General features: G+C 36.0%; 3 non-coding genes across 3 annotated transcripts; 1 reads left to right on the top strand and 2 right to left on the bottom strand.

Moving 5' to 3' along the window:
- The first annotated feature begins 1,148 nt into the window (after window positions 1–1,148).
- On the top strand, window positions 1,149–1,256 carry LOC148573816 (small nucleolar RNA R71). Its single transcript, XR_015906765.1, has one exon. It is a non-coding gene; the product is annotated as a small nucleolar RNA R71 (small nucleolar RNA).
- Window positions 1,257–10,792: 9,536 nt separating this feature from the next.
- On the bottom strand, window positions 10,793–10,899 carry LOC148573815 (small nucleolar RNA R71). The gene has a single exon (XR_015905885.1). It is a non-coding gene; the product is annotated as a small nucleolar RNA R71 (small nucleolar RNA).
- Window positions 10,900–16,053: 5,154 nt separating this feature from the next.
- LOC148573814 (small nucleolar RNA R71) lies at window positions 16,054–16,161 on the bottom strand. Its single transcript, XR_015906882.1, has one exon. It is a non-coding gene; the product is annotated as a small nucleolar RNA R71 (small nucleolar RNA).
- Window positions 16,162–18,273: the final 2,112 nt, after the last annotated feature.

The raw sequence follows: 18,273 nt of genomic DNA, 5'->3' as shown, positions 1-18,273 counted from the left end.
CCTATGGTACAAGGTATTAAGAACTTTTCAGGATCCTGTTTCTTCTGAGGCAATGTCAGTTGATCCAGATCACTTAGTTCATTGATGAGCAAGGGGAGTTCATCTTCCCAAGTCTCATTACCAAATAATTTGGCATTCAGCTTCATGATTTCACCAAGGTACTTGGCAACTTGCTCTTCAGTAACATCTTCATTCTCTTCAGAAGAAGAATACTCATCAGAGCTCATGAATGGCATAAGGAGGTTCAATGGAATCTCTATGGTCTCTAGATGAGTCCCAGATTCCTTTGGTTCCTCAGAGGAAAACTCTTTGTTGATCACTGGACGTCCTAGGAGGTCTTCCTCACTGGGATTCACGTCCTCTCCCTCCCTTGTAGGTTCGGCCATGATGATTAAATCAATGGCCTTGCACTCTCTTTTTGGATTCTCTTCTGTATTGCTTGGGAGAGTATTGGGAGGGGTTTCAGTGACCCTTTTACTCAACTGGCTCACTTGTGCCTCCAAATTTCTAATGGAGGACCTCGTTTCATTCATAAAACTTAGAGTAGCCTTAGATAGATCAGAGACTATGTTTGCTAAGCTAGATGGATCCTGCTCAGAGCTCTCTATCTTTTGCTGAGTGGATGATGGAAAAGGCTTGCTATTGCTAAACCTGTTTCTTCCACCATTATTAAAGCCTTGTTGAGGCTTTTGTTGATCCTTCCATGAGAAATTTGGATGATTTCTCCATGAGGGATTATAGGTGTTTCCATAGGGTTCACCCATGTAATTCACCTCTGCTATTGCAGGGTTCTCAGGATCATAAGCTTCTTCTTCAAAAGATGCCTCTTTAGTACTGTTGGATGATTCCTTCAATCCATTCAGACTCTGAGAGATCATATTGACTTGCTGAGTCAATATTTTATTCTGAGCCAATATGGCATTCAGAGTATCAATTTCAAGAACTCCCTTCCTCATAGGCGTCCCATTACTCACAGGATTCCTTTTAGAAGTGTACATGAACTGGTTATTTGCAACCATGTTAATGAGTTCTTGAGCTTCTGCAGCCGTTTTCTTTAGGTGAATGGATCCACCTGCAGAATGGTCCAGTGACATCTTTGATAATTCAGACAGACCATCATAGAATATATCCAGGATGTTCCATTCTGAAAGCATGTCAGAAGGACACCTTTTGGTCAGTTCCTTGTATCTCTCCCAAGCTTCATAGAGGGATTCACCTTCCTTTTGTCTGAAGGTTTGAACATCCACTCTAAGCTTACTAAGCTTTTGAGGAGGAAAGAACTTGGCTAAGAAAGCTGTGACCAGCTTATCTCAAGAGTTCAGGCTATCCTTAGGTTGAGAGTCTAACCATATTCTAGCTCTGTCTCTTACAGCAAATGGGAAAAGCATAAGCCTGTAGACCTCGGGATCAACCCCATTGGTCTTAACAGTATCACAGATCTGCAAGAACTCAGTTAAGAACTGAAAAGGATCTTCAGATGGAAGTCCATGAAACTTGCAGTTCTGTTGCATCAGAGAAACTAATTGGGGTTTCAGCTCAAAATTGTTTGCTCCAATGGCAGGAATTGAGATGCTTCTTCCATGTAAATTGGAATTTGGTGCAGTAAAGTCACCAAGCATCTTCCTTGCATTGTTATTATTTTCGGCCATGTCTCCTTCTTTTTCGAAAATTTCTGTCAGATTTTCTCCAGAGAGTTGTGCTTTAGCTTCCCTTAGCTTCCTCTTCAAAGTTCTTTCAGGTTCAGGATCAGCTTCAACAAGAATGTTCTTGTCCTTGTTCCTGCTCATATGAAAAAGAAGAGAACAGAAAATATGGAATCCTCTATGTCACAGTATAAAGATTCCTTATGTAAGTAGAAGAGAAGAGAAGAAATTCGAACACAGAAGGAGGGAGGGGTTCGAATTTTTAAGAAAGAGAAGTGTTAGTAAATAAATAAATAATTAGAAAATAAAAGTATTTTTGTTTTTAAATTGAATTTAAAATAAAAAATAAAAATTAAAGTTCAAAATTAAGAAAGGAAAATTGAATCAAATTAAATTAAATTTAAAACAATTAGTTAATTTAAAAAGGACTTTTGAAAAAGGTGAAGGTGATTTTCGAAAATTAGAAAGAAAGAGTTAGTTAGGTAGTTTTGAAAAAGGTAAGAATCAAACAAAAAGTTAAGTAGTCAATTGAAAAAGATTTGAAAATCAAATTTTGAAAAGATAAGAAGTTAGAAAAGATTTTGAAATTGATTTTGAAAAAGATATGATTGAAACTTAATTTGAAAAAGATTTGAAAAAGAAATTTGAAAAGATTTGATTTTTGAAATCAAAGTTGATTACTTGACTAACAAGAAACTAAAAAGATATGATTCTAGAGTTTAAAGATTAAACCTTTCTTAATAGGCAAGCAACAACTTAATATTTTTGAATCAATCACATTAATTGTTAGTATTAAATTCGAAAATATGAAATAAAAATAAGAAAAAAAATTTTGAATATCAATTTTGAAATTTTCGAAAATCATAAAAGAAAAATGAAAAAGATTTGATTTTTGAAAAAGATAAGATTTTTAAATTGAAAATTTGATTTGACTCATAAGAAATAACTAAATTTTAAAAATTTTTGACAAAATCAAATCAAATTTTTGAAAATTATGAGTGAAATAAGAGAAAGATATTTTTTATTTTTGAATTTTTAATGAAGAAAGAGAAAAATAACCCAAAGACTCAATGCATAAAAATTTTAGATCAAAACATGTGATGCATGCAAGAACACTATGAATATCAAGATGAACACCAAGAACACTTTGAATGTCAAGATGAACACCAAGAACTTATTTTTGAAAAATTTTCAAGAAAAGAAAATATGCAAGACACCAAACTTAAAAATTTTTATTCTTTAGACATTAACAAATTGAAAATGCATATGAAAAACAAGAAAAGACACAAAATAAGAAAATATGAAGATCAAACTAGAAGACTGGCTAAGAACAACTTGAAGATCATGAAGAATGCAATGCATGAAATTTTCGGAAATAATTTTTTAGAAAATTAAAAAGATGCATTTGACACCAAACTTAAAACTTGACTCTAGACTCAAACAAGAAACACAAAATATTTTTGGTTTTATTATTTTATTAAACTTCTTTTTTTTTGTATTTTTCGAAAATTAATTGAGAAAAACGAAAAAAAGAAAAAAATTTTGTATTTTTCGAAAATAAAAAATAAAAAGCTTTAAATTAAAATAAAATTACCTAATCTGAGCAACAAGATGAACCGTCAGTTGTCCAAACTCAAACAATCTCCGGCAACGGCGCCAAAAACTTGGTGCGCAGAAATCGTGACGGTTCCATTCCTTGGTAACGGTGCTGACAACTTTATACGCACGTTCATAATCTTAATTCTTTGTCACAACTTCGCACAGCTAACCAGCAAGTGCACTGGGTCGTCCAAGTAATAAACCTTACGTGAGTAAGGGTCGATCCAATAGAGATTGTCGGCTTGAAGCAAGCTATGGTCACCTTGTAAATCTCAGTCAGGTGGATTCAAATGTATTAAGAGATTATAGTGTACTAAAAGATAATTAAAATAGGATAGAGATACTTATGTAATTCATTGGTAAGAGTTTTAGATAAGCGTATAGAGATGCTTTCGTTCCTCTGAACCTCTGCTTTCCTGCTGTCTTCATCCAACCATTCCTACTCCTTTCCATGGCAAGCTTTATGTAGGGCATCACCGTTGTCAATGGCTACATCCCATCCTTTCTGTGAAAATGGTCCAATGCGCTGTCACTGCATGGCTAATCATCTGTCGGTTCTCGATCATACTGGAATAGGATTTACTATCCTTTTGCGTCTGTCACTACGCCCAGCACTCGCGAGTTTGAAGCTCGTCATAGCCATCTCTTCCCAGATCCTACTCGGAATACCACAGAAAAGGTTTAGACTTTCTGGATCTTAAGAATGGCCATCCATCGGTTCTAACTTATACCACGAAGATTCTAATATCTCGGACTCGGTCCCCTGTATTAGATATCCAAGAGATATTATTCATTCTAGCTTGTTTACATGTAGAACGGAAGTGTTTATCAGGCACGCATTCATAAGTGAGAATGATGATGAGCGTCACATAATCATCACATTCATCATTTTCTTGGGTGCAAATAGATATCTTAGAATAGGAATAAGCTTGAATTGAATAGAAAAACAGTAGTACTTTGCATTAATCTGTGAGGAACAGCAGAGCTCCACACCTTAATCTATGGTGTGTAGAAACTCTACCATTGAAAATACATAAGTGACAAGGTCCAGGCATGGCCGAATGGCCAGCCCCCTTGAAAGTCTAAGATAGCATAAAACTGATCAAAGATCTCTACAAAGATAGTAAAAATTCCTATTTATACTAAACTAGTTACTAGGGTTTATAGAAATGAGTAAATGATGCAGAAATCCACTTCCGGGGCCCACTTGGTGTGTGCTTGGGCTGAGCATTGAGCTTTACATGTGTAGAGGTCTTTCCTGGAGTTGAACGCCAGTTTGTAACATGTTTCTGGCGTTTAACTTCACTTTGCAACCTGTTTCTGGCCTTTGACTCGAGAATGCAGCATGGAACTGGCGTTCAACGCCAGTTTACATCATCTATCCTTAATCAAAGTATGGACTATTATATATTGCTGGAAAGCCCTGGATGTCTACTTTCCAACGCAATTGAGAGCGTGCTATTTGGAGTTCTGTAGCTCCAGAATATCTACATTGAGTGCAGGGAGGTCAGAATCCAACAGCATCTGCAGTCCTTCTTCAACCTCTGAATCTAATTTTTCCTCAAGTCCCTCAATTTCAGCCAAAAATTACCTGAAATCATAGAAAAACACACAAACTCATAGTAAAGTCCAGAAATGTGAATTTTAATTAAAAACTAATAAAAATATACTAAAAACTAACTAAATTGTACTGAAAACTATGTAAAAACAATGCCAAAAAGCGTATAAATTATCCGCTCATCAGAGATCAGCAAGTGTGTGTACGCACAACTCCTATGCGTACGCATAGGATGAAAATCAGCAAGTGTGCGTACGCACACACCTGTGCATAAGCACAAGTACCAGTGCATGACTTCATTAAAAATTCACGTGGCTCGCGATTTTGAGGGCTCTTTGGCCCATTTCTGATGGCTTGGAAGCTTATAAGGAAGCTTATAAGGAAGGGCTCTTTGGCTCGTACAACACACTTAGGAGTAGTTTTAGGTAGTTTAGGTTAGGTTTTTCTCTCAACTTTCTTAGGATGTAATTAGGGTTTATTTACAAGTTTTCATTCCCAATTTTGATCTTGGATTATAGCTATTTCCATTGTAAGTATTCCTTAATTTTCTATTTTATTGCACTACTTGTTTTACATTTTCTTACACTTTAATTTACTTTGTCAATATATACATAGTTTTGCAATTTTGAGTTTTGGTTAATGAATTTGATGTTTGATGGTTATTTTGTGTTTATTGAGTTGCTATTGTTGATTTTGTTCCTTGGTTGTTCATAGTTTTTATCATTTTTCCCAATTTTGCCATATTTTTATGATTGTGCCCTCCATGTGTTTGATAAAATTTCAATTTTGACTATGGGATAGATTTCTACCCCTTGGCTTGGGTGATTGAGTATATGGATTACTAGAGTCATAATGTCTGACATTTAGTGATAATTCTTGGGTTATTAGTTGTTATTGTTTCCACTAACGCTAGCTTTTTACTAAGGTAACTAGTAAGTTAGCTAGGATTTGTGGATTAATAACAATTATGCTCACTTGACTTATCCTTCGATGTTAAGGGTTAACTAAGTGAGATTAATCCATAATAATTATCATAGTTGTGGTTTTGGCAAGGAAGGAATTCCATAACTCATCCCAAGTCAAGGTTCCATTTATGTTTTGAACCACATTTCCACCAATTTTGAGTCTTACTTGTTTATATTACATATATAGTTCTTTTATTCCTTTATTAGTTTATTAATTGCAATTTTGGATTGTTCTTTAATTCCTTTATTTTGTTTGATTTCATCATTGGAAACCCCTTGCTTTTCACAACCAATTTTATGCACTTGTTGTCACTAGTTCCTTGGGAGTACGACCCAAGAGTTTAAATACTCTCGGTTATTTGATTTGAATTGTGACAATTTCTTGAATTAAACTTTGATTAGGGTTGATAAACACCAATTTTGTGGTTTATCTTTTGTTGAATTTAGGGAATTTTGTCAACTTTTCTCACATTTATTCAACGAAATAGCAAGGTTTTGTGAATTTCTCCTAATTTGTGCTTAAACGTAGAAACATGCTTTTTAGACCCAAAAATTGATAAATTTAATTCACTTTAATTCCATTCGATGCCTTGACATGGTTGTTAAGTGATTTCAGGATTAGAAGGCAAAGATTGATTTGAAGGAATGAAGAAAAAGCATGCAAAAATGGAGAATTCATGAAAAAATGAGGATTTGCTGAACTCAAGGCCACATGCACGCGTCACCCACGCATACGCATGAAAGAGAAAGTTGCCAGTGACGCATATGCGTGACAAGCGGCACGTGACTTCATTAAAGGCAAAATGTTGGGGGCGATTTCTGAGCTCAATGAGGCCCAAATCTAACTCATTTCTGATGCTTTTGAACCCAAGAATTGTAAGGAAATGTGGGGGAGTAGTCAAAGTATAGTTTTTATCATGTTGTTGGTTAGAATTCTAGAGAGAGAAGATCTCCCTTCTCTCTAGAATATAGGGTAGTTTAGGTTAAATTTTCTTAGATCCAACTTTTAATTCTTGTTTTTACTTCAACTCTTTTTATATTTTATTATTCCATTGTCTCAATCTTCTTAGTTTTTCTTGTTAATTTCTTATTTTGCTCTCTTTTATGTTGATGAACCCTTAATGGATTTCTATTTTCTTTTAATGCAATTTTATGTTTCCATGTCTTTTTTATGATTATCTTAACTGATATTGTTGACTTCCTGTTTGTGTTAGTTATGGGTTTCATTAATTCTTCCATTTTGTGAAGTTTTCCTTTTATGCCTTCCAAGTGTTTGACAAAATGCTTGGTGATGAGCGGATATTTTATACGCTTTTTACATCACTTTCATATAGTTTTTAGTAGTTTTTATTATATTTTTATAGGTTTTAGTGTTAAATACACATTTTTAGATTCTACTATGAGTTTTTATGTTTTTGGACAATTTTAGATATTTTCTGGCTGAAATTGAGGAGCCGGAGCAAAAGTCTGATTTAGAGACAGAGAAAGCACTATAGATGCTGTCCAGATCTAACCTGCCTGCATTTGGAAGAGCTTTTCTGGAGCTATAGAAGTCAAAATGGAGGGTTCATATCTTGCTTTGGATTAGAAGGCCCAAAACTGGCATCCAACGCCAGCTTCATGCCCCTTCCAAGCGTCCAGCGCCCAAAGAGTAGAGCCCAGCGTCCAAATGCCCAATAAGGACCCCCTAGCCAGTGTTTCACGTCCTAGAAGCCTCATAGCACGTGGATCTCATCAAAACTCAGCCCAAACACTCACCAAGTGGGTCCCATAAGTGGATTTTAGTACTAAATAGACTGTTTTACTCTTTTTGTGTAATCCTTAGTCATTAACCTAGTATTTAAAGAACTTTTACACCTCTCACTGAGGGAGGTCTACCATATTTTCATTTTTCCATTGTGTTTTTACTTCAGTATAAGTTTCTAAACCTCCTAGGTTGAGGGGAGGAGCCATGTTGAGTCCTATGAATTAATAAAAGTATTACTATTTCTTCTCCGATCCGTGTTTGATCTGTTTCTAAGATGTATATCTGATCTTCATCGTGGTGAATAGGATTATCTGACAAATTAGCTCTATTCATCACACTAAGACGAACATGCCTGACAAACACCCTCGTCTACTTAGGTTCGTGTGAATACATGACTGGAAAGCATGAGCCAACAGCTATGTTTATACATCTCTTAGACGGTTAATCCACGACTTCGTTGGGGACTTCTCGAGACACCAGTTCAGCCGATTTCCAGGGAGATTATGGTCTCCGTGATATAGGCTAGAATCCAAAGAAGCAGCATTCTCTGATCCGAAAGATTCGACCTTGTTTGTGGCACTTTGAGTAGGATCGCCAGGAGAATGACTTGCTAGCACTTCACCCTTTGTCAGATTGGATGACCACAGCGGCGTTCAATCTGTAGCAGAAGAGATCAATGACCGTGGCCCATGGCGTTGATCACATACAGGCTGCCATAGAAGAAAATCATTCACAAGCAAAGAAGAGAGTAGTACCAGAGTTCTGTTCATTCAGAAAGGCAAAACAACTCCAACTCTCAACTCTATTCGTATCATCTAATCCAATTGGTTTTACCCCTTTCAACATTTATGACATATAATTATTCAAGGCTTACATAATATTCCAACAACCTTCTGATTCTGCCTGACTAAGACCTGCAAGACAATAACAGCTTGCTTCAAACCACAGTCCTCGTGGGATCGACCCTGACTCGCTCAGGTATTACTTGGACGACCCATTGCACTTGTTGGTATAACAGTACGAAGGTGTGAGGAATCGTGCTACCAAGTTTTTGGCGCCGTTGCTAGGGATTGTTGAGTTGGGACAAACTGAAGGATTGTCTTGCTCCCTAAATCAGGTAATTTATTTTTACATTATTTTAATTGAGTCTTTTATTTTTATCTTCTTCTTCTCTAATTTTTGAAAATAAAAAAAACCTTTTCAAAATTATTTTTATTTTCTTTGTTGAATTTATGTTTTTGTTGAGTCTTTGATTTTTGTAAGGGTATAACTTTGATTAAAGTCTTTTATTTTTATTTTCCTCTTTTTCAAATTTTCGAAAATTTTAAAACCTTTTTCAAAAATATTTTTCTTTTCTTTGTTTGATTTTTGTTCTTGGTATTGAGTCTTGCATGTTCTTGTTTTTCAATTCCAAAATTTTTTAAACCCTTTCAAAAACCTTTTTCATATAGTTTATTTTTGGCATCCTTAGATGTTTGTTTGAGTCACAGTGTTAATGTTCTTGTTGAGTCTTGCATTTTCTTTGAGTCCTATGTTCTAAAAATTTTTAAAAATATTTTCTTTGTTTAAATCTTGTGTCAAGTCTTTAAGTTTGGTGTCTTCTTGTTATTTTTCTTTTGTTTTTCGAAAATTTTGGTTTGGTTTTCTAAACATTTTAAGTTTGGTGTTCTTGTTATGTTCTTATGTTCTTTGAGTCTTTAAGTTTTGTTCTTTTGTGTTGTTGTAAGTCTTCAAAGTGTTCTTGAGTCTTGTTTGTGTTTTGATCTTAAAATTTTTAAGTTTGGTGTCCCCTTGTGTTTCCCTCCAAATTTTCGAAAATAAAGGGGTGCTAGATCTAAAAAATTTTAAGTCTTGTGTCTTTTTTGTGTTTTTCTCTTTCATAAATAAATTTCAAAATCAAAAAAATATCTTTTTTATCTTTACTTAATTATTATTTTCTAAATTTTTGATTAAAAATTTAGATTTCTATTTTAAAATTTTATCTTATCATATCTTAGGTCACAAGTTTTCAAAAATCAAATCTTTTAAAAAAAAATCATATCTTTTTCAAAAAAAATCTTATCTTATCTTTTTTCAAAATTCAAATTTTAACATTATATCGTTTTTAAAATTTTTTAAAAATTTTATCTTTTTCTAATTTCAAATTTTGATTTCAAATCTTTTCTTATCTTATCTTCTATTTTATTTTAAATTAAAATCTTTTCTTAATTAATATCTTATCTTCTCTCTCATCTTTTTCAAAACTACCAAACTAACTCTTCCCTCCTTAATTTTCGAAAATCATCTCTCTTCTTCTCTCTCTCCTTTTTCAAAGCTACCTAACTAACTCTCCTCTCTCTTAATTTTCGAAAATTTCCCTCTCTTCTATCTCTTCTATTTTCAAAAATTTGACATCTAAATTTTAAATTCTTTTTAAATTAATTAACTAATTTTTGAAAATTAATTAAATATATAAATAAAAATAAAAATATTTAAATTCTTATTTACTTTTTCTATTGATACTTCTTCTCCTTTCACATCTATTCATTCGACTTCTTCTCATCCTCTCTCATCTTCCATCTTCACTTCTTCTATCTTCTTTTATTTACTCTTATCTACTATTTCCAAGGTATTTTTCTTCTACTTCTTTTACTTCTTTTCTTTCTTCTTCTTCTTTCTTTACTTCTGACTTTAAGGAGGAGCTTCTTGCCAATTGGCACAAAGAGCTTTCTTCTTTTCCATATTTCTTTTTCTTTTCTTCTTGTTTATGACCAGGAACAGGAATAAAAAACACCTCTTAACTCCTGATCTTGAACCTGAGAAGACTCTGAGGATGTGTTTACAACAAGCTAACACACAATACTCTGGAAGAGACCTTTTAGAAATTTTTGAACAAGAAACAGGGGACATGGCCGAACCACAAGAGGAGCCAAGAAAGGTCCTTGGTGACTTCACCATGCCTACCTCTGACTTTTATGGCAGAAGCATTGCTGTACCTGCCATTGGAGCTAACAATTTTGAGCTTAAGCCTCAGTTAGTCTCCCTTCTACAGTAGAATTGCAAATTTCATGGACTTCCAATAGAAGATCCATATCAGTTTTTAGCTGAGTTCTTGCTAATCTGTGATACTGTAAAAACAAATGGAGTGAATCCTAAGGTTTATAAGCTTATGCTCTTTCCCTTTGCAGTAAGAGACAGAGCTAAGCTATGGTTGGAAGCCCAACCCAGAGAGAGTCTTGACTCTTGGGAAAAGCTAGTTAATGCTTTTCTGGCTAAGTTCTTTCCCCCTCAGAGGATGAGCAAAATTAGAGTGGATATTCAAACCTTCAGATAAAGAGAAGGTGAATCCTTCTATGAAGCTTGGGAAAGATACAAGCAATTGATCAGGAGATGTCCTCTTGACATGTTCTCAGAATGGTCCATGATAGGCGTGTTCTATGATGGTTTGTCTAAGATATCCAAGATTTTATTGGATAGCTCTACAGGTGGATCCCTCCACCTAAAGAAAATGCCTGCAGAAGCAAGAGAGCTCATTGAAATGGTTGCTAACAACCAATTCATGTACACCTCTGAGAGGAATCCTATAAACGATGGAACGTCTCAGAAGAAAAGGAGTTCATGAAGTTGAGACTCTGAATGCCATCCTAGCTCAGAATAAGATCTTAATCCAATAGGTCAACATGATCTCCCAACATCTGACTGGGATGCAAACTGTAGCTGGTAGTAATTAGGAAGCTTCTTTTGAGATAGAAGCTTATGATCCTGATCAACCCACCATGGAGGAGGTGAATTACATGGGAGAACCCTATGGAAACACTTACAACCCTTTGTGGAGGAATCATCCTAACCTCTCAGGGAAGGATCAACAGAAACCTCAGCAAGGTTTCAATAACAACCAACGTGGTAGGAACCTGAATAGGTTCAATAACAGACCACCATTCCCATCTTCTCAAGAGAATATGGAGACCTCTAAGCAGAGCCTTTCTGACATAGCCATTCTAGTCTCCAGCCTCACTAAGACCACCCATACTTTTATTAATGAAATAAGGTCCTCCATTAGAAACTTGGAGGTACAGGTTGGTCAACTGAGTAAGAGGATCCCTGAGACTCCTCCTGACACTCTTCCCAGTAATACTGAGGTTAATCCTAGAGAAGAGTGCAAGGCCATAACCATAGAGGTAGAGGCCGAACTTGAGGAGAATGGGAAGGTATTGAATGCCAGTAAAGAAGCCTTCACTTGGCGTTCAACGCCCACAAGGGCAGCAAGCCTGGCGTTAAACACCAGTGAGGAACTCCTCACTTGGCGTTTAATGCCCATTTTGGTAGAAAAACTGGTGCTAAACGCCAGTGAAGAACCTCTCACTGGGCGTTCAACACCCACAAGCCCAGGGAAGCTGGCGTTGAACGACAGCAAGGACATCCCTACTGGGCGTTCAACGCCCAGAATGCTAGAGGGACTGGCGTTTAACGCCAGTCAGGGTGGACAGCAAGGGCGTTCAACGCCCAATAAGTTAACCAAGCTTGTGTTGAACGCCAGCCCAAGCATACCCTTTGAGTGCCTAAATTCCACTCAAGAACCCTCTAGCCCAGAACCAAAGGAAACCATAAAGACAATCGAGGTTCTGATGAGCGGATAATTTATACGCTTTTTGGCATTGTTTTTAGTATGTTTTTAGTAGAATCTAGTTACTTTTAAGGATGTTTTCATTAGTTTTTATGTTAAATTCACATTTCTAGACTTTACTATGAGTTTGTGTGTTTTTCTGTGATTTCAGGTATTTTCTGGCTGAAATTGAGGGACTTGAGCAAAAATCAGATTCAAAGGTTGAAGAAGGACTGCTGATGCTGTTGGATTCTGACCTCCCTGCACTCAAAATGGATTTTCTGGAGCTACAGAACTCAAAATGGCGCACTTCCAATTGCGTTGGAAAGTAGACATCCAGGGCTTTCCAGAAATATATAATAGTCCATACTTTGCCTAAGTTTAGATGACGCAAACTGGCGTTCAACGCCAGCTCTCTGCCCAATTCTGGTGTCCAGCGCCAGAAACAAGTTGCAAAGTGGAGTTCAACGCCCAAAATGGCACAAAAGCTGGCATTCAACTCCAAGAATGACCTCTCCACGTGTAGAATTCAAGCTCAGCCCAAGAACACACCAAGTGGGCCCCGAAAGTGGATTTATGCATCAATTACTTACTTCTGTAAACCCTAGTAGCTAGTTTATTATAAATAGGACTTTTTACTATTGTATTAGACATCTTTGATCAGTTTTATGCTATCCTAGACCTCCATGGGAGGCTGGCCACTCGGCCATGCTTACCCTATATTCACTTATGTATTTTCAACGGTAGAGTTTCTACACTCCATAGATTAAGGTGTAGAGCTCTGCTGTTCCTCATGAATTAATGCAAAGTACTACTGTTTTCTATTCAATTCAACTTATTCCGCTTCTAAGATATTCATTCGCACTTCAACATGAATGTGATGAACGTGACCATCATCTTCATTCTCTATGAACGCGTGCCTGACAACCACTTCCGTTCTACCTTAGATTGAATGAGTATCTCTTAGATCTCTTAATCAGAATCTTCGTGGTGTAAGCTATTTTGATGGCGGCATTCATGAGAATCTGGAAAGTCTAAACCTTGTCTGTGGTATTCTGAGTAGGATTCAGGGATTGAATGACTGTGACGAGCTTCAAACTCGCGAGTGCTGGGCGTAGTGACAGACGCAAAAGGAGGGTGAATCCTATTCCAGTATGATCGAGAACCTCAGATGATTAGCCATGCTGTGACAGAGCATTTGGACCATTTTCACAAGAGGATGGGATGTAGCCATTGACAACGGTGATGCCCTTACATAAAGCCAGCCATAGAAAGGTGTAAGACTGATTGGATGAAGGCAGCAGGAAAGCAGAGGTTCAGAGGAACGAAAGCATCTCTATGCGCTTATCTGAAATTCTCACCAATGATTTACATAAGTATTTCTATCATTATTTTATGTTTACTTCTTATTTAATTTCGAAAACTCCATAACTATTTTATATCCGCTTGACTAAGATTTACAAGGTGACCATAGCTTGCTTCATACCAACAATCTCCGTGGGATCGACCCTTACTCACGTAAGGTTTATTACTTGGACGACCCAGTGCACTTGCTGGTTAGTTGTATCGAAGTTGTGACAAATTATGAATTGAGATTAGAGCACCAAGTTTTTGGAGCCATTACCAGAGATCACAATTTCGTGCACCAAGTTTTTGGCGCCGTTGCCGGGGGTTGTTCGAGTTTGGACAACTGACGGTTCATCTTGTTGCTCAGATTAGGTAATTTTCTTTTTGTTTTATTTTCAAAAATTTTTCAAAAATCTTTCAAAATTTTCTCCTTTGTTTTCGAAAAAAATTTTAAAATAAAAATGTTTTCAAAAATATATTTTTTCTTCAGAATTTTTAAGAATGAATTCTAGCGTTTCATGAAGCATGTTGAAGCCTGGCTGGCTGTAGGGAATGTCAGGCGTGTCATGTCTGAATTACATACTAAAGCTTGGCTGGCTATTAAGCCATGCCTGACCCTTTGATTGAAGCTTTAGACTAAAGAGCATAAGATTCCTGGAATTCATATTAAAAATTTTGGAATCCTTATTTTTTTTTTTCAAAATGATTTTCAAAAAAAAAATTAAATGAAAATACAAAAAAAAAATCATAAAATCATAAAAAAATCAAAAATATTTCATGTTTCTTGTTTGAGTCTTGAGTTAAGTTGAAAGTTTGGGGTCAATTGCATACTCATCTTGCATTTTTCGAAAAATTCATGCATTCATAGTGTTCTTCATGATCTTCAAGTTGTTCTTAGTAAGTCTTCTTGTTTGATCTTGATGTTTTCTTGTTTTGTGTTGTATGGTATTTTTCATATGCATTCTTGCATCCATAGAGTCTAAGCATCAAAGATTTCTAAGTTTGGTGTCTTGCATGTTTTTTTTTTGCATTAAAAATTTTCAAAAATAAGTTCTTGATGTTCATCATGATCTTCATAGTGTTCTTGGTGTTCATCTTGACATTCATAGCATTCTTGCATGCATTCATTGTTTTGGTGTAAAAATTTTCATGCATTGCATCATTTTAATGTTTTTCTCTCTCATCATTAAAAATTCAAAAATAAAAAAAATATGTTTCCTTTTCTCTCTCAAAATTTCGAAAATTAGATTTGACTTTTTCAAAAAATTTTAAAATCTAGTTGTTTTTATGAGTCAAATCAAATTTTCAATTTAAAAATCTTATCTTTTTCAAAATCTTTTTCAAAAATCAAAACTTTTTCATTTTTCTTAGTTATCTTCGAAAATTTTAAAAATATTTTTTAAAAATCTTTTTCTTATTTTAATATATCAAATTTTCGAAAATAACAATAACAATTAATGTTTTGATTCAAAAATTTCAAGTTTGTTACTTGCCTGATAAGAAAGATTCAAACTTTAAATTCTAGAATCATATTTTGTGATTTCTTGTGAATCAAGTCATTAATTGTGATTTTAAAAATCAAATCTTTTTTAAAACTAATTTCAATCATATCTTTTTAAAAATATCTTTCTATCTTATCTTTTTCAAAATCATATCTTTTTCAAAAATTTGATTTTAAAATATCTTTTCTAACTTCTTATCTTCTTATCTTTTCAAAATTGATTTTCAAATTTGTTTCAACTAACTAACTAACTTTTTGTTTGTTTCTTATCTTTTTCAAAACTACCTAACTAACTCTCTCTCTCTCTCTAATTTTCGAAAATATCTTCCCTCTTTTTCAAAATTTTTTTTTAATTAACTAATTATTTTAATTTTTGATTTTAATTTTTGAAAAATTACTAACCTTTTTCAAAAACTATTTTCGAAAATCACTAACTCTTTTTCAAAAAATTATTTTCGAAAATCCTCTTTCTCTCTCATCTCCTTCTATTTATTTATTCATCTACTCACACAGGGACCTCTATACTGTGGTAAAAAGGATCCATATTATTATTATTTTTCTGTTTCCTCTTTTTCATATGAGCAGGAGCAAGGACAAGAACATTCTTGTTGAAGCAGATCCAGAACCTGAAAGGACTCTGAAGAGGAAACTAAGAGAAGCTAAATTACAACTATCCAGCAAGCACCTGTCAGAAATTTTCGAACAGGAAGAGGACATGGCAGCCAATAATAATAATAATGCAAGGAGGATGCTTGGTGACTTTACTGCACCTAATTCCAATTTACATGGAAGAAGCATCTCCATCCCTACCATTGGAGCAAACAATTTTGAGCTGAAACCTCAGCTAGTTTCTCTGATGCAGCAGAACTGGAAGTTTCATGGACTTCCATCTGAAGATCCTTTTCAGTTCTTAACTGAATTCTTGCAGATCTGTGATACTATTAAGACTAATGGAGTAGATCCTGAAGTCTACAGGCTCATGCTTTTCCCTTTTGCTGTAAGAGACAGAGATAGAGTATGGTTGGACTCTCAACCTAAGGATAGCCTGAACTCTTGGGATAAGCTGGTCAAGGCTTTCTTAGCCAAGTTATTTCCTCCTCAAAAGCTGAGCAAGCTTAGAGTGGATGTTTAGACCTTCAGACAGAAAGAAGGTGAATCCCTCTATGAAGCTTGGGAGAGACAAAAAGGACTGACCAAAAGGTGTCCTTCTGACATGCTTTCAGAATGGACCATCCTGGACATATTCTATGATGGTCTGTCTGAATTAGCTAAGATGTCATTGGATACTTCTGCAAGTGGATCCATTCACCTAAAGAAAACGCCTGTAGAAGCTCAAGAACTCATTGACATGGTTGCTAATAACCAGTTCATGTACACTTCTGAGAGGAATCCTGTGAGTAATGGGACGCCTATGAAGAAGGGAGTTCTTGAAATTGATACTCTGAATGCCATATTGGCTCAGAATAAAATATTGACTCAGCAAGTCAACATGATTTCTCAGAGTCTGAATGGAATGCAAGCTGCATCCAACAGTACTCAAGAGGCATCTTCTAAAGAAGAAGCTTATGATCCTGAGAACCCTGTAATAGTAGAGGTAAATTACTTAGGTGAACCTTATAGAAACACCTATAATCCATCATGGAGAAATCACCCAAATCTCTCATGGAAGGATCAACAAAAGCCTCAACAAGGCTTCAATAATGGTGGAAGAAATAGGTTTAACAATAGTAAACCTTTTCCATCATCCACTCAGTAACAGACAGAGAACTCTGAACAAAATACCTCTAATTTAGCAAACTTAGTCTCTGATCTATCTAAGGCCACTGTAAGTTTCATGAATGAAACAAGGTCCTCCATTAGAAATTTGGAGGCACAAGTGGGCCAGCTGAGTAAAAGGATCACTGAAATCCCTCCTAGTACTCTCCCAAGCAATACAGAAGAAAATCCAAAAGGAGAGTGCAAGGCCATTGAATTGATCACCATGGCCGAACCTGTAAAAAAAGGAGAGGACGTGAATCCCAAGGAGGAAAACCTCCTGGGACGTCCAGTGATCAATAAGGAGCTTCCCTTTGAGGAACCAAAGGAATCTGAGACTCATCTAGAGACCATAGAGATTCCATTGAACCTCCTTATGCCCTTCATTTGCTCTGACGAGTATTCATCTTCTGAAGAGAATGAGGATGTTACTGAAGAGCAAGTTACCAAGTACCTTGGTGCAATCATGAAGCTGAATGCCAAATTATTTGGCATTGAAGCTTGGGAAGATGAACCTCCCTTGTTCACCAATGAACTAAGTGATCTGGATCAACTGACATTGCCTCAGAAGAAACAGGATCCTGGAAAGTTCTTAATACCTTGTACCATAGGCACCATGATCTTTAAGGCTCTGTGTGACCTTGGTTCAGGAATAAATGTCATGCCCCTCTCTGTAATAGAGAAACTGGGAATCTTTGGGGTGCAAGCTGCTAAAATCTCATTAGAGATGACAGACAATTCAAGAAAACAGGCTTATGGACAAGTAGAGGACGTGTTAGTAAAGGTTGAAGGCCTTTACCTCCCTGCTGATTTCATAGTCCTAGATACTGGGAAGGATGAGGATGAATCCATCATCCTAGGAAGACCTTTCCTAGCCACAGCAAGAGCTGTGATTGATGTGGACAGAGGAGAATTGATCCTTCAAATAAGTGAGGACAACCTTGTGTTTACAACTCAAGGATCTCTCTCTGCATCCATGAAGAGGAAGCATAAAAAGCTTCTCTCAAAACAGAGTCAACTAGAGCCCCCACAGTCAAACTCTAAGTTTGGTGTTGGGAGGCCACAACTAAACTCTAAGTTTGGTGTTGGAGAGTCTCAACAATGCTCTGAACATCTGTGAGGCTCCATGAGAGCCCACTGTCAAGCTATTGACATTAAAGAAGCGCTTGTTGGGAGGCAACCCAATTTTTATTTATCTAACTATATTTTTCTTAGTTATATGTCTTTATAGGTTCATGATCATGTGGAGTCACAAAATAAATATAAAAATCGAAAACGGAATCAAAAACAGCAGAAGAAAAATCACACCCTGGAGGAAGACCTTACTGGCATTTAAACGCCAGTAAGAAGCATGTTTTGGGTGTTCAACGCCAGAACAGAGCATGGTTCTGGCGCTGAACGCCAGAAATGGGCAGTATCTGGGCGTTTGAACGCCAGAAATGCACCCTGGAGAAGAGCTGGCGCTAAACGCCCAGAACAAGCATGGTTCTGGCGTTCAACGCCAGAAATGGGCAACAAATGGGCGTTCAACGCCCAGAACAAGCACCAATCTGGCGCTGAACGCCCAAAGTTGTGT

The sequence above is a fragment of the Arachis ipaensis genome, chromosome B2 (genome assembly GCF_059453495.1).
Source record: "Arachis ipaensis isolate K30076 ecotype BB chromosome B2, ASM5945349v1, whole genome shotgun sequence".
NCBI classification, from domain to species: domain Eukaryota; kingdom Viridiplantae; phylum Streptophyta; class Magnoliopsida; order Fabales; family Fabaceae; genus Arachis; species Arachis ipaensis.
The sequence above is the reverse complement of the archived record's forward strand: the minus strand, read 5'-3'. Positions and strand labels throughout refer to the sequence as shown.